Genomic DNA, 12,345 nt, shown 5'->3' with positions numbered 1-12,345 from the left:
TTCCATGATTCACTGCAAGAGTCATTCAAAAAGAATGAATTGTTCACGAGTTGCCCAACACTTGACTGTCGAAGAGGTCAGAGGCAGAGCCTGCAGCCAATCCTGATGCAGCGGCTTCCTCTTTTTTCCCATGACTTTCCCATCATGTGACTGCAGCTCAATTATCGTTATTAAGCAGCAGAACAGAAAGGTTGATAGAAAAGAAAAACTGCATGTGAAAGTTTTCCCCTGCCTGACAGTATGTTGGTTCTTTCCAAATGTATGTTATGTCAATATGATGATTAATAAACGCCATTCTGCAAGTGAGTCTGCTGTGCTGCCCTCCATGTGTTGTCTAATGAGACATCGATATTTTCTCCGTTTCTCAGAAGGAAGTCCTATCCTGCTACACTACTGCAATTTGTGACCTGACTCTTCTAAATCCAGAATCCCCTGTGGCTGCCCCCACCATTTAAAACCTCATAAGATGAAGACCCTGCACAGGCTTGTGTCATATCATTAAACATAAGGAAGAACAGAAGGAGAACTGTGCCCTGTCAGCTACCTGCTGCCAGGAATTAAGTGTGCGAATACTTCACCTCACTTTATGAAGGAATTATAATTCTAACTTCAAGGCCAAGTTGTTATTTCAGATAACGAAGATCGAAGTCTTAAGATGGGGAAGAGAGAATGTTCAAGGCGGTGTAGTTCGACCCACTAATCATGGTGTCTGAGGGTGACGATGTGTTGCATGCTGATTAGCTCACAGAAGTAAGAATGTCGTCGGATTCCATATATTGTATGTGGCAATAAGGACCCCATGAACCTCTGGTCCCACTGTCACCAACTTAGACAGGTTGAAATGACTATTTGAAAACTTGTCAATAAAGATCGTCCTTACTATTTTGAGACATTTTCTGTTGTACTGTGCTTGAAATGGTCCTGTTGTCCAAAGTCATGCCCAAATAGGTGCTGGGTCAGGGGCGATGCCAGTCATTCTGCTTTTAATGACTAGACATTGCCTCGGTGAACATCCACAGATGAGTGTATCCTTCTTGATGAGAATATCCATTTAGCCCCCGGCAGTACTGACACACATACACACAAACACACACACATGCATATACAGTGGATTTACAAAGTACTCAGACCCCCTCACTTTCTGCACACTTTCATGTGATGTAGATTTCATTTTAATTGGATGAATTTGCAATTTTGCCCATCAATCTACTGTACACTCAACATCCCATAATAACAAACTGAAAGCATGTGCTCAGAAAGTCTTGCAAATTTATTAAATATCAAACACTGATCTTTCCTTTGGGCAGCTGTGCTCTCAGCCCCCAGCCCGCTAAAACTTGCCTGGACATTGGAGTTCAAGGTGAGGTCTTAAACATATAAAGCAACGACAAGGGGCACCGCTACTCAAAATGTTCAGCTTAAAATGACATTTATTTAAATTTCTTTGTTAAACTTTTTTTTTTTTTAATTATCATATTGTGCCACTCAACTAGCTCTCACATTAAAAATGCCACAAAGATGCCTTCCTTCTTTTATCGATGCCCTTTTGAGGTTTCCAACAGCCCCAGGCTGTCTTGTGATCAAGGGATCCTTAAGCCCCTGTTAGCACGATGTTGCTTGATCTGCATGTGTGTAAAAATGCTGATTGCGTTTGTTTTATTTGTGTTTTACTAAAAGACACGTTCATTGCTTCTGGGTGTGATAATATGTGAAGTAGTGTGTGCTGTCTTTGTAATTACAAGCTAAAGCGCTGAGAGTGAGTTTGGGTAACTGCAACAAGCTACACCTCATCAACGTGAATGGTCTCCCTCCAAGGGTCACCAGCAACAACTCGAATGTCAGCTTGAATGAGCCCATTCCAGGTGTCACAGACAGGATTGTGAATGGTCCCCCTCCAATGGTCACCGGCAACAACATAAATGTCACCTTGAATGTGCCCTGTCCAAACAAGATTGTGAATGTCCCCAATTCAGAGCTAACAACTGGAATGTGTTCCCTCTAGGGGTCACAGGCAGCAACTTGAATGCTACTTTGATTGTATCACCTCCAGGAGTCACTTGCAGCACCTCATATGTCTCCCCACTCCGGGAGTCTGTGGTGTTATGGGTCCACAGCTCGCTCAGAAAAGGCCGTTTTTATTTAAATAAATAATCACCGCGCTCACGGCTTAGCGAGGGGGCGTGGTGGCCATAGCAAGCCGCAGGGCGATTTGCAGTGTGGGCATTTCTCACTTAGTGCACAGGTGAGGAATCACCCACATCCGTGATTGTTCCTGTGGCTAATGTGTTGCAGCTGCTATGTCCTCTCTGCATATATAGAGAAGCGCGAGTCGGTCAGGAGGGTGTACAAAAAAATGGAAAGAGAAAGAGACAGAGGTTGCTGAAGAAAGCAGGAAGTGAGAGAGAGAGTGAAAGAGAGAAAGCTCGCATGGGAGAAAGCAGGCAGCTGAGAAGAGAGCCCACGAGGGGAGTGTATGGCCAACATTCAGTGGGGCTGAAGGTAGCGGTCGCTCCAACTGAGTGATTAAGTAGACTAAGTAGCTGGAGTGACCGGTAGAGGAGTCGACTTGGCCGTCGATAGCAGTGGGAGTCGATGAGGCTTTGGGCTGGCGTAGTCCTGGCGTGAGCGCCTTGGCCGCTGGAAAAATTGTCCAAGTCTTTGTCCGGTTGGAAGCCCGACCTAGTCAAGGAGCAGAGGGCTACCGGACATAAGTGAAGGGCAGCTGTTCCTGCAAGTAGGCGACTCTCTTGTTGAGCAGCCCAGATGGGTGTAGCAGGGGAGCCGCCATGGTAGCTGAAGACACCGGGCTTTTAGTGTTTGAAAAGACTGCTTCCTGATGAACATTTTAACCTCGTTTTAAAGGATTGTTTCTGTATGTTTTTTAACCTCCACGATTGTCTCTCTTTTAATGGATTATTTATTTGATGAAGACTTTGAAAACCACTGCACTTTATTTGAACATTTTGTTTTTGTTTTGATTGTTTTAAATAAAAGCACTTTTGCACGTTTTACATCATCCCCTTGCTGTGTTATTGCCTCCCTGTCTAGCTCATCGGTGACATTACCGACGGCGTTGGGTTCAAGGGCTCCTGTACAGCTGAGGGAGCATGGAGCAGAACCCGCATCGTCACAGAGTCCCAGGCAAAAACTTGAATGGTCCCCCTCCAGGGGTCACAGGCAGCAAGTCAATTGTGCCCTCTCCAGGGGTCACAGACAGGATTGTGAATGGTCCTCCTCAAGAGGTAACAGGATGCAACTGGAATGTGTCCCATCCAGGGGTCAGAGGCAGAAACTCACTCAATAGGCCCTCCTCCTGATGGACCCTAAAAGGCTGATGGATATGGTAGACCACTACTCAGCTGTGGTAAATGGCAGGACTTAGCTAAACACGGAAGAGAGTTTGGGTAAAGAACACTCGTCTTCGTCCAGCGTAAGTCCACCAGGCACATTGTAACTGACGTGACCGCTACGAATCATCACGTTTTTAGTGATCTGTTACAACCAGATTGTATGGTCAACCCCAAGCTGTCTTTGGACCCCTTCCTGCGACGCCGACAGATTACATCAAGTAGTAAAATTAATCTATACAGAAAACAGAACCAGAGAAACAGTGCAGAGAATCAAATCTAATAAATCAACTATTACAAATCACACAAAGTTCAGATCCTGTTACCGCACACCCCCTTTTCCCAACACATACGGTATATAAATAACATGAAAAATCATGAACCCCAAATGCCCACACAGTTTTGTCGCTTCATAAAATAAAAAACCCCACAATGTTTCCAAGTCTTCAGATGTCAGCTCAGGTCGGATGGTTTGAATCAAACAAAACGTTGAAAGTGCTGTTATCCATCCATTCAGGAGCTCAGTAGCACAAGGTAACTGAAACTTAATAATTCATTGGCATGTTGTAATGACCGCTGCTATGTTATATGTGTTGGAGAGACGGTGACACTGACCAGAAAACAGGAGACCGAGCTGGAGGTGGCAGAGTTAAAGATGCTAAGATTTGCTTTGAGTGTGACGAGGATGGACAGGATTAGGGATGAGGACAGCTTGGACGGTTGGGAGACAAAATCAGAGAGGTGAGAGTGCGTTGGTTTGGACATGTGCAGAGGAGAGATGCTGGGTATATTGGGAGAAGGATGTTAAGGATAGAGCTGCCCAGAGGAAAAGAGGAAGACCTAAGAGAAGGCTTATGGATGTGGTGAGAGAGGACATGAAGGTGATGGGTGTGACAGAGCAAGATGAAGAGGACACAAGGATATGGAAGAAGATGATCGGCTTTAAAAACCCCTAATAGGAGCAGCCGAAAGAAGAAGACATGCTATTCCAGAATAGTTAGTTCCTGGCGACAAATTTTGTTATGAACTACAGTAAGAGACCCAAACTGCTCTAAAATGCCCACTGAGGGAGGGATTTACTGTCAAACCCACGGCAAGGTTATAAGGGCATATGCCCGATCTTTTTAAAATAGACTTGCTTCACAAAAATGGTCTGTCACACATGAAGCTCCGTGCAGCCCAAATGGCAAGAGAGGAATTACCTGAAAAGGCAAGGCGATCGGAGGCAAATAATTCTAAATTATAAAGTCAATGCAAAACCAAGACACAGAGCACAGGTTCAAAAATCCAGTTAATCACACAAGCACAAGAGCTCACCACTTATCAGGCTAACACCAGACCCTGGCAGTGATGGGCAGGTGGGTCGAACCCAAGACACATAACAAAAGGCCTTGATATGAAGACAAATCAAATACAAATGAAACAAATAAACATATATAAAATGAATACAAACAAAAGAATCAATAGTGAACGAAGAAGACATTACACAATTATTGATCTCCAGGCAGCGGGAGGAAACCCTGGCAGAAATATAACAGCAGTCAGCACCATAGAAAAATAAACTAAAAGCTGATATTGGTAACGATGACCCTACAGGAGACTGCTGCCCTGTCCAGGGCACGTTCATGCATTGCATTGGATGCCTATAGAAAACAAAATTCAAATGAGATAATCACCAGAGCCATGTTCAGTACTTTCTGCTTCTCTAAAGCTTCCCGCACCATACTCCTGGCATCACACGGAGACCCCTCTTTAATCCGAACTCTAGGAAGCTTCAGCTTTTTAACTATTGTGGCAAGAGAATAATGGTGTGACAGCGGCCTTATGGGAATAATACCTCTATGCCAGCGGACTTTAAAAAAAATAGAGAACAGAGTAGCGTAACAGTTATGCATTGGGCGTTTTTCAGGCCAGCAGGGTTATGACGATAGATAGGTGGGTCATTACAGCAGCCTTTTGGGTAAACTGTATACCGCTATGCAGCTGGCCCAAAAACCGTCTTGTCGGGTTCAAAGGGTTAAGTCGAACCCATATAAGGGTGTTTGTTAATCATGAGGTGGCATCCAGACCAGTCCTTAATATGTTCATGTACAGGCGGTCTCCATTTCCTTGTCGCAGTTTAAGAACATGAATTAATGTAATTGCTATTAATTAATCAATACTTAATTGTTCTGTGGACACATGGCTGGCTATAAACATGAACTTGACTTGTTGTAATGACTTCACTTGCACAATGGAACAAATTCAAAGTATTCCTTGCTGGATGGCACACATCACTACAAAAACCTGGTCCACAGTGCTATACGGGGGCAATTGCACTCTTTGTTACCCAAGACAAGGCCCACATCTTAAAAAGACAGTTTGACCCTGCAGCGCCCCCTAGTGGAGCTCTGCTTATCACTTATCATTCCATTTGTATCCTTTTTGTGGATTATCTGAAGTCGGTCACGTCAAGCATAAAACTGCCTCTAAGTACCCTATGAACTGTGGTGCCACCCGGGCACCCTGTCATTAATTACCATCTTAAATAATAGAACGTTTCACAAAAAGATGCTTTGTTGGCAGCACCTGGCAAATGCTTTCTAATTCGGAGCGCAGCTTTGAAATGCATGAAACGTCACCCGAGCCAGAAAATGATTCTTAATTCTGCATTGCCATATCAGCTGTGATCTGATGCATTTATTAGACTGCCAGTCCCTAAGGTCACATCTGTCTTTAGTGAGCTTCCCTGTGAATTATCAACGGCAGACAGCTGGAATGCCCCATAAAAAGCGATTAAATTAGCCACCTTTATCTGCGTGGATGCATTCAGTCAAAGGCACGCTTGCTTCAGGATGATACTGACAATTATCTTCGCTTCACCGCTGCACGCTTCCCTGTCTCCTTGGTTATTGCTTGACATGCCATGCTGAACATATATTTGATCATTTTTTTTTCAGGATCTTTTTAAGGTTTTAGTCACCTGTTGTTCTGCAAAATGAAATGTAGTTTCTTGAGACTTTCTGCTTTTATGAAAAACAACCCAATCTAACTTACACCTCTGACACAGAAATTGTGTAACCTGGGTGTTGACAATAGGGGGCGCTCATTTAGAATGATGCCAAGGAAGCCAAAAAAAGTGAGCACACAAAGTATGACATAAGCAGAACAGAAAACAAAATCTGCTGCCTCTCCAGGCCTTACTACACAGGTTTGCACCCCTGACTTTCAAGTGGGACGGGCTGTCCACGTTCTCAAGGTAATGTCTCAGAATAAAGCACAACCTTTCAGTGTCCAACTCCTAATTCTCTCCTCTTCTCTTTAGTTGGTGTGTTCACTTCTGGCCTGGCCTTAGAATTGCCTTCAGAATGAAGCTGACATTGTATGCTAAAAAATTGCCATTGCCAGTGTGTAGCCCCCCAGGGCGTTTTTATAGCCAACACTGGTCTGGTCCTATCCAGGCACAAAATCCTGTGGCAACGCCCATGGAACCCAACAGGGCAGCACCAAACACCAGTTTCCATGGAGCCCTGTGGCAGTCTGAGGCACCGCTGCAACCCAGGGAAGCTGCCATCTATCATTCTGGGGGAGGTGATGTCCCGAATATGTTCTCTCCCCCTGCCCATCCACTATAGAGGCGTCTTGGCCAGGGTAAGGGCGCTGGTGTCATCCGCCACTCTATCTATCTATCTATCTATCTATCTATCTATCTATCTATCTATCTATCTATCTATCTATTTGATAGCGCTTGTAAATAGTGTGCTCTGTGAATGTGAAGAAGACAAGTTAATCTTGATGGTATAATATCTCCACACATATGCTTAATTAGAGTGTGGTAGGACAGATTTTTTTTGGAAACGTTTTCCTCATTTGTTATATTGAACAAGATTATTTTTATTTTTCTGTATATATGTGTTTTTTTTGTTTGTTGGGTGATGTTATAAACTTTTGTTTTTTTTTTAACAATTATATCAATAAACGTTGTTTTTAAAAAATAAAAAAATATTTGAGCGCTATTCAGTTCTATCTATCTATCTATCTATCTATCTATCTATCTATCTATCTATCTATCTATCTATCTATCTATCTATCTATCTATCTATCTAGTATATAGTGCCATTTCTATCTATCTATCTATCTATCTATCTATCTATCTATCTAACCAGCCTCATGTACAATGATGCTGCATTGCCCAATAATGAATTGATGGAATGGACAGAGAAATGTATTGATAATTGGACAGAAGTATGCCAGATTACTCTTAAAGTTTAAACAAATTTTGTCAGCTTGCTGTTAGTGAGAAATGGACTGGCATATCTCCCGGGCTGATTCCTAGCTTTTAATAACTGCTTAATAAACAGGGATTGTTTTATGAAACGAATGTATGGATGGAATTGTCTTCAGAACAAAGGTAGTCCTGTATTCTATCTATCTATCTATTATATAGTGCCATTCATATCTATCTATCTATTATACATTGCCAACCATATCTGAGGGATAGCTGGGGCACCAGCTGTGTGTGGAGAGGGATGGGATGCCTCAAGGATCAGTGCTGGGCCCTCTCCTCTTCTCTTCTCTCTATACACCTCCTCCTCAGTAGGTCCTGTCATCCAGTCCCACAGTTTCACCTATCGGTGCTACAGTATGCTGACAATACACGGCTATACCTGTTACGAGGACCACACAGTGTGCGCTAGAATCTCTGCAAATTTCACTCATATTGCAACCTGGGGGAAGGAACACCATCATCCAGCTGAGCCTCGCAATGATGGACCTTCTTGTTACACCAGCTCATCCTTCTATTCAGCACCCCATCTCTGTTCAGTTTGCTTCATTATCTCTGACACCTGCCAAATCGGCATGCAAACTTGGGGCAGTGATTGATGACCAGCTGTCCTTCCAGGACCCTATTGCTTTGGTCTCCCACTCTTGCAGATTCACTCCGTACAATATCTGCAAGTTCAGACCATATCTGATAAAATATGCAGCACAAGTCCTGGTCCAGGCTCCGGTTTTGTCACGTCTGGACAATCACAGGAGCACCGGTATGTATCACCAAGCCACTGCAGATGATTCGAAGCAAAGCGGCACATCTGCTGTTCAGATCACTACACTGGCTTCCACATATTAACCCATTAATGCCTCGTGTTCCATTATTGGAACGACAGTCAGTTAATTTTATACGTTATGTATAATGTAAGAAGTGGATTTGCCTAGTGTTCCAATTTTGGAATGCCACATAACTCAACAATGGAATGAAATACATTTTTTTTCTCTTCAAATTCATGTTTCTTATATTTTTCTATGCAACATATGTGAATTTCATGCACAAACTCAAAAATTAGGCAACCTTATGCATAAATGGGTTGTTCAGATCCTTGATGCTTCACTACAGAGTGGTCTGCACCTACATATGTGAAGGCCTGGTGCTCCTTTTTGACCACTCAGATCTGCTGATGAAAGCTGTCTGGTGATGCCACCTCTGCATGGTATCAAATCTCAGTCCAGACTCTTGTCATGTGTAGCCTCTGGCTGACGGAATGAGCTGCCCACCTCCTTTTAAAAATTCTGACTCCCTTATTGTGTTTGAGAAGTATTTTCAGACCCTCTTGTTTGGTGAATTTCTGTCTACTTGATATTTTGTTTTGTAAATCTGGGATTTGTAACTCACTTATGTTTTGTTCTGAGCTCTTTGCTTATGATGATCAATTTTGTATCCTTGTCCTATTATATGTTTCTTGACTAATGTTACTTGAATATGTTGACCTCTTTTATAAGTCACTTTGGAGAAAAACATCTGGTAAGCATCTGTGTTGATGTGTGGGAAACGCTTCAACGAAGAGTTTCCCATGAAATAAAAGCCCTGTGCTGGGCTGAATTTGTGCCTGTCAATGTAATTAAAAGAAACAAACAAAGAAAACTAAATAAACAAGTGTAAGCATTCAACATTCATGTCAACACTTTGGTGGACAAACTTAAATATCTCTCTTTAAGAAAGTCAGTTTGGGAGTTCCATCCTGTAGTAGGTTCAGGTCCAAATACAAGGACGTCCATTCTTATTAAGACACCGCACAGAAGGGGTGGGGTACTTCTTTGGGCAGTCGTGGGTGGGTAACTTGTCCTCATTGGAAATCTTCCTGGAGCTGCAGTTGGAAGAGACAAAGCAGTTAGTGATTGTGACATTTAGTGACAACACAATAAAGTGTGCAGAAAGTGACGGGTCTGAATACTTTCTGAATCCACTGTAGACAGTGTAGCCTGAAGACGGTGCGCCACCTCCCAAAACCCGACTCAGACAGACACAGGCACAAATTCAGCACAGCACACAGCTTTTATTTCATGGGAAACTCTTCCCTGAAGCGTTTCCCACACACTAACAGAGTGCAGCACACCTAAGCACTTAGCAACAGCACAGCATCAGAAAGCACAGCACTTTGCTTTCTTCTATCTCCTTGTCTTTCTCTTCCTCTCTGCCTCCACTCCTTCCGGCAAGTTTCTTCATTCACCTCCCGACTCCTGGATCCTGGAGTAGTGGCAGCTGGCTCCTTTTATGTACTTCCAGTGGCCCAGAACCACTTTTTGGTGAGGTGGAAGCCCAATGAAATAGGGTTCAGGAGCCCCTGCAGCACCCCCAGGTGGTACCCACAGGACCTAATATGGCTGAGTAACTGAACTCCATCTCCCATGAAGCCCTGTGGGAATCTACAGTACTGCAGCAATCCAGGTGGGCATCCATCCAGTGATCTGAGGGAGGTAATGCCCTCTGCACTCTCTCTGTCTCTCTCTAAAGTCCTCCCGTTATGATAGGAAACTAATCAAGGACTTTGTTAAATGGTGTGACTCAAACCACCTACAACTGAACACCAGCAAAACCAAGGAGCTGGTGGTGGATTTTAGGAGGACCAGGCCCCTCATGGACCCCATGATCATCAGAGTTGACTGTGTGCAGAGAGTGCAGACCTATAAATACCTGAAAGTGCAGCTGAATGATAAATTGGACTGGACTGCCAATACTGATGCTCTGTGCAAGAGAGGACAGAGCTGACTATACTTCCTTAGAAGGCTGGTGTCCTTCAACATCTGCAATAAGATGCTGCCGATGTTCTATCAGATGGTTTGTGGCGAGTGCCCTTTTCTACGCGGTGGTGTGCTGGGGAGGCAGCATAAAGAAGAGGGACACCTCACGCCTGGACAAACTGGTGGGGAAGGCAGGCTCTATTGTAGGCATGGAGCTGCACAGTTTGACATGTGTGGCAGAGCGACGGGTGCTGAGCAGGCTCCTGTCAATCATGGAGAATCCACTGAACAGGATCATCTCCAGACAGAGGAGCAGCTTCAGCAACAGACTCCTGTCACCGTCCTGCTCCACTGACAGACTGAGGAGATCGTTCCTCCCCAACACTATACGACTCTTCAATTCCACCCGGGGGGTTAAACGTTAACATTATGCAAAGTTACAGTGGTGTGAAAAACTATTTGCCCCCTTCCTGATTTCTTATTCTTTTGCATGTTTGTCACACAAAATGTTTCTGATCATCAAACACATTTAACCATTAGTCAAATATAACACAAGTAAACACAAAATGCAGTTTTTAAATGACGGTTTTTGCTATTTAGGGAGAAAAAAAAATACAAATCTACATGGCCCTGTGTGAAAAAGTAATTGCCCCCTTGTTAAAAAATAACCTAACTGTGGTGTATCACACCTGAGTTCAATTTCCGTAGCCACCCCCAGGCCTGATTACTGCCACACCTGTTTCAATCAAGAAATCACTTAAATAGGAGCTGCCTGACACAGAGAAGTAGACCAAAAGCACCTCAAAAGCTAGACATCATGCCAAGATCCAAAGAAATTCAAGAACAAATGAGAACAGAAGTAATTGAGATCTATCAGTCTGGTAAAGGTTATAAAGCCATTTCTAAAGCGTTGGGACTCCAGCGAACTACAGTGAGAGCCATTATCCACAAATGGCAAAAACATGGAACAGTGGTGAACCTTCCCAGGAGTGGCCGGCCGACCAAAATACCCCAAGAGCGCAGAGACGACTCATCCGAGAGGTCACAAAAGACCCCAGCACAACGTCTAAAGAACTGCAGGCCTCACTTGCCTCAATTAAGGTCAGTGTTCACGACTCCACCATAAGAAAGAGACTGGGCAAAAACGGCCTGCATGGCAGATTTCCAAGACGCAAACCACTGTTAAGCAAAAAGAACATTAGGGCTCGTCTCAATTTTGCTAAGAAACATCTCAATGATTGCCAAGACTTTTGGGAAAATACCTTGTGGACTGATGAGACAAAAGTTGAACTTTTTGGAAGGCAAATGTCCGTTACATCTGACGTAAAAGGAACACAGCATTTCAGAAAAGAACATCATACCAACAGTAAAATATGGTGGTGGTAGTGTGATGGTCTGGGGTTGTTTTGTTGCTTCAGGACCTGGAAGGCTTGCTGTGATAGATGGAACCATGAATTCTACTGTCTACCAAAAAATCCTGAAGGAGAATGTCTGGCCATCTGTTCGTCAACTCAAGCTGAAGCGATCTTGGGTGCTGCAACAGGACAATGACCCAAAACACACCAGCAAATCCACCTCTGAATGGCTGAAGAAAAACAAAATGAAGACTTTGGAGTGCCTAGTCAAAGTCCTGACCTGAATCCAATTGAGATGCTATGGCATGACCTTAAAAAGGCGGTTCATGCTAGAAAACCCTCAAATAAAGCTGAATTACAACAATTCTGCAAAGATGAGTGGGCCAAAATTCCTCCAGAGCGCTGTAAAAGACTCATTGCAAGTTATCGCAAACGCTTGATTGCAGTTATTGGTGCTAAGGGTGGCCCAACCAGTTATTAGGTTCAGGGATCAATTACATTTTCACACAGGGCCATGTAGGTTTGGATTTTTTTTCTCCCTAAATAATAAAAACCATCATTTAAAAACTGCATTTTGTGTTTACTTGTGTTATATTTGACTAATGGTTAAATGTGTTTGATGATCAGAAACATTTTGTGTGACAAAC

This window comes from Polypterus senegalus, chromosome 18 (genome assembly GCF_016835505.1).
Source record: "Polypterus senegalus isolate Bchr_013 chromosome 18, ASM1683550v1, whole genome shotgun sequence".
Lineage (NCBI taxonomy): Eukaryota > Metazoa > Chordata > Cladistia > Polypteriformes > Polypteridae > Polypterus > Polypterus senegalus.
This window is presented reverse-complemented; position numbering follows the sequence as displayed.